Source organism: Oreochromis aureus, linkage group 12, assembly GCF_013358895.1.
Source record: "Oreochromis aureus strain Israel breed Guangdong linkage group 12, ZZ_aureus, whole genome shotgun sequence".
Classification (NCBI taxonomy): Eukaryota; Metazoa; Chordata; class Actinopteri; order Cichliformes; family Cichlidae; genus Oreochromis; species Oreochromis aureus.
This window is the reverse complement of record NC_052953.1, coordinates 16,793,703-16,799,005: the sequence shown is the minus strand read 5'-3', so window position 1 is coordinate 16,799,005 and position 5,303 is coordinate 16,793,703.

The window sequence follows — 5,303 nt, the reverse complement described above, 5'->3', positions numbered from 1 at the left end:
TAATTGGTTTCCAAGTACCACACAGTTGCTTGGTATTGTTTGCATGGTGACACAAAAGGAAAAGGGAAAGTAATAAAAATTGTTGACTCAAACAGAAGATAATGTTTTGCCGTTTAAATATGGTTTGACACAGTTCAACTTAATTCTTCATTCATAGACCGCCCCCCCTCCAAAAAAACCAAACAAACCAAAAAACAAAAACAAAAAACAGTTTTGGTTTTGTTTATGAAAAACACAACTCAGCTGATCTTTGTTCTTTCTCTTCTGTTCGAGAATAAATCATCTCTGTGGGTTGCAGGCCATTTGAAAGTCTCTAACGGTGCTCAGGCTTAATAATTGCTGTCTGGTCTTTTGTTTGGAAGCACGTACATGCTGACACACAAACATGATACACACAAACAGATGCACTCAGAGGATGCACCCTCTTGATAGCAGGTTTTGCTTCTGTCACAATAATGTTGGCTTTTACTGGCCTGCCACTTAATGGCTTCAGTGGCATGCTTAATGGCTTCAAGCATGGTTAGCTTATACAATGTGCAAAATAGCTGACATTAACTCACACACACACGTCCATGTCCACATGAATATACAAATGAACAACTTCATCTACTTTTACCCCCCAAGACAGACAACGTCCTTGAGAGCAGGTGACTGTTGTAGATATGCATACCAATAAGCCACCCAGCTAAAACCTGAATTAATCTACTCCGTGAGGTTTGAGCACATTTTTTTCTGTTTTTCGAGTGTGCCTTTTTTGTGAGCCATAAAATGACTTTTATGGGTTTTTTCTCTGTAGTACCCAGATAATATCCCTACTATACTTACAATCCCATAGACCTCCAAGGTGATTCTACTAACTTGCACAAATAAAGAGCAATAGTCATTTCAGAATAATGGATGAGCTTTTGATGTATTTACTCTTGCAAACAGATTTAGTCATTGTTGTCCTTAATTTATTTTTAATTCACTTGATATCAAACAGATACCAGGAGAGATGGGTGTGTAAATTACAACAGAAAATACTTTGTGACCCAGATTACAGAGTTAAATATATTCAATTCAATTCATTTTTACTGATATAGCACCAAATTAAAACAACTGCAACCTCAAGGTCCTTTATACTGTAGGGTAAAGACATCACAATAATAGAGAGAAAATCAAACAACCCCCTATGAGTGACTGACGACAGAGGAAAGGAAAAACTCCCTTTTTTGAAGCAAGAAACCTCCAACAGAACCAGGCTCAGGGATGGGCAGCTATCCCCTGAGGGATGATGAAGGGAAAAAAGAGAGCAAAGAAAGACAGGACAAAAAAAAACTCAAATCATGGGAGTCATTAAAGAAAGCTAATATGGAGGAAATATTGGTATCCTGTCAGTACTCTCACTCCAGGATTTTGGATGAACTGAAGGCTTTTCCAGGAGCTTTTAAAACAACCTGATAATAATGGATTAAAGTAGTTGACTATATAAGTAATAAATACATGAACTAGTTTTTCAGCATCACTCTGAGACAGGATGTTTCAAATTTTACAGATATTGAGCAAATGCAAAAAAAAAAAAGCAGTCCTACATATTTGTTTAGTATGTGCATAAAAGGACATATCCTGGTCAAAAATTACTCCAAAATTCTTCCCAGTGTTTCTGATAGACAAGGTAATGTCATCTAGAGAAAGTATTTGGTTAGACACCCTGTTTCTAAGATTGTCAGGGATGAGTACAATAACCTCAGTTTTATCTGAACTAAGAAGCTGGAAATTGGAGGTCATCCAGACCTTTATGTCTTTAAGACATTCTTGTAGTTTCACAAATTAGTGTGTATCATCTGGCTTCATTGATAAATAAAGTTGGGTATCATCAGCATAGCGTTGAAAAAGTATGTTGTGATACATAGTAAGTTGTAGTAAATATAATGTAAATAAATCAAAGAGATATGTATGTATACGTTCCAATAAATTAGAAAAAACAAGCAATGCTTTACTAACATTTTTTAGAGCAATAGATACATAGTTAGATATTTGACATTTACTTAACTGCAGTACCTAAGCACAAGTGCCCTTGCTTTTTACATGAGTTTACTAAAAAATATACAAAAATAATTTGATAGCCTTTGTGATGATCATTGAAGCCATTTTTATAGGCAAAAAGTTTTTCCTTTGCTATTATTGCTTATGGAGTAAAGAGCGGTGATGAAATTTATAATTTTTTAATTAAAGTTTTTTTTTTTAAATATTAGGTCTGACTCATTTCTTAGGTAAAAAGTGTATTTGTTTTCTTGTGTGACACACAAATTTCATCCCAGGGAATCAAAAGCTCTCAGATGCGGCTGTCGTCTCAGAGATATGAAGAAGATTCCCTTTTGAATGGATTGTTTTAGGGTTAAATCCTCTGTTTGGTGAGGCCTTGCTATTTGGGGAGGACTGAAAAAAGGTTCTCCTCAGTTGAGCTTTTAGCAGTATGATGACCTCTGCCAGCTGATGGTGCTGGGTTCTTGCTCAATAATGGGCATCAAGGACAGGATAGCTGCTTATTCATAGTGCATAGAAATCTGTTTCTCTAGAGAGATGACTAGGGCAGGGTGTTATAAGCTGTGTGAGTTTAGTACTGTAGTGTTGAGTGACTATGTTAGTTGTAACTTGTGTTCTCCTAGAAATCATCTATAATAAATTTATCCATATTTTATACTAATTATCTGTGTCTACTGCATCTGTCTGGAAGCACCGAATGTAGCATTATGAGAGATTGTGATCCTCTTTGAAGAGACCGTGGTTCATGTCCTGTTTGGGAGATGTATTTAGCTTTTTGCTTTTCTTGGTTTTCACTTGGTCTTTGTCTGGTTTTCATTTACTTATTTATATTTGCTTTTACTTGCTGGTTTGGTTTAGTCCCTTAGAAAGAGGTCACATTTTGGGGTAAAATTCTATCTCTCTATCTATCTGTCTATCTGTGTGTCTGCATATGTTTTATGACTTTTTGCTGACAGTTAACTTTTTGGTTAGTTAAATGGTGCAAAACAGCTTAAGTAACAAGTAACAAGCTTCTCAGTGACTTTCTTCATTGTTATGTGAACAAGTTCCATGACAGTGTTGAAACCAGCAGATAACACAACATCTGACTACAGTTTAATTTAATTTATTTCAGAATTTTGTGTATTGAATTCTGTTAGGCTAATTTCTTGTTGAAAAATGAGACTAATAAGGAAGCTAGTGTGATAAAAGTTCCTGAACAAATGGAATTAAATAGTCATGTATATACAACACACAATCCATTTGAAAGCCACCATTTTTAAACCATTTTCAGCTGTTTTTATGAAAAGTTTTTAATTTCACTCTTTTGCATCCTGAAGTTAGGGATCAATCTTCTGCCAAAAATCAAGATAGATATCTAGGTCTGACGGTTCATCCATCTGGTGCAAGATTTTACTCTTTCAAAGCAGTGATTATCAAAAATACATAAACTGGCGAGCAGGGATGCAATCATCTGAGTGGTGGTCAAGGTCTCACTTTGTCTGTTTGCTCAACAGCTGTCAAGTATTTTCCAACATGTTAGACATTTAAGCTTTAGCTGAAGGTCTTACTTTACTGGAGAGTTCACTACAAAAATAAGAATCCATTTTACTAATTATTTCATGACAGAGAAATAAATCAATGGAAAGTTGAGACAACTCTTTTTAAAAAATGGTTTTCATGAATTAATTATATCATATTATACAACCCGCTAAATGTTTTTAGCAAGTCATAAAACTTCCCAAAGAGCGTTTTAAAGTTTGTGGCTATGCACTGTTTTAAAATTCAGGAATTGGGGTGCAAATGCCTCAGCGTGCCAGGACAGACGAAATGCTTGTACTTTTGAGCTGTCTGAATAAAAGGCGTATCCATTATAATAGATAGGCTCTCACCTGTTATGTGTTGGAATGGAACCAGCATGACTAGAAAGACACAAATTTTTCGGTTATCAGAAGCAATAAAATGACAAAAATGAAAATTAAAAATATTTTTAAAAAAAAAAATAAAAAATCACTTTGCTTGACAGTAGAAACAGAAGTGAAACATAAGATGAATGAATGCTTTCAAGTATCTCTCTTTTCTCTCTGTTCATTTATTTAATATCAGTGATATCCTCATGGACACACCATACCGCCTCTTTACCAGCCACTTTTTAAAAGTATTTTTATTTTTAATGCAAAACGCTGGACTTTGCGTGATTGAAGTCTTTCATTTTGTTTCCATCCATTCGTTTTCTTCCACTTGTCCAATTTAGGGTGGCGACTGGGCTGGAACCTTTCCCAGCTGTGAGACGGGGTCACTTTGTATTTTGCTACTACTTCTCTTTCAAAGTGAGTGGTTATATAAACATTTAATAATAAATCAATGGGATGAAACAAGGAGATGAGAGAGCAACTTTGACAGTCTTAGTTTTGTTGTCAGTTTAATCCCTCATTCCTTGAATGCATATAAAATAGTCAGTCCAGTAGTAGCCTGTGGCTCCCAGCCCTTATAATCTCTAATCCATGGTCTGGGTCAGATTAAGAGCAACACAGGGGGCTTCATCTTTCCAGGGAGGCAGGGAAGGGTGAAAGTAAATGTGGACAGAGTAGAGAGTAGTAAAGCGTGGTGGGAATAGTTGTGGGGAAATTAAGCTAAATACAAGACACAGAGAGAAATGAAACCAGTTCGGATAAGGAAATGTATGAAAGACAACTCCCAGGGTGTGGTGTAAATGAGTGAACTGTTTAGAAAAAAAAAGATAGGATCACGTTAAAACAAAACACCACAGCAGGGTAAAGTTAATGGAAATGTTTTTGATGTAAAAAGTGTCCAGTTGATGAGACGGATAACCTCATATAGCACAGAAACTGGCATCCCAATCACCACCTCCTGTTGTACAGGGGGGTTAGCTATCAACGGCTGAGTGAAGTGCCCGTGGCAGAGCAGATTACCCCTCTCCTCATCTGTCTGTCTCTCCGTTAGACTCCCCTCTGCATCCCCCGCCCTCCCTGATATTCACATTTCATCTCTGTCTTTCACCAAGGTAATTCCAGACAGTAGATGCGCGCCCCGGCTGGCAACCGCTGCTGCTCACAGTTGCTGCCGCTTCTTTCTCTTTTTCTCTCTCCTGGGTCTCCTCCCTCTCTTTCTTTCTCTCTCTCTCTTTCTCTCCACTCCAACCCCACCCCTCTGTCTTCCCCCCCACCCCTCACGGACGCAGCATACCTCCTCTTTACCAGCCACCGCGCGTGCTGCTGGGGCCGACGCTAACACCCGCATACGGAGTGCGGACCGCGGGAGTGTCGCTGCGCGCACCC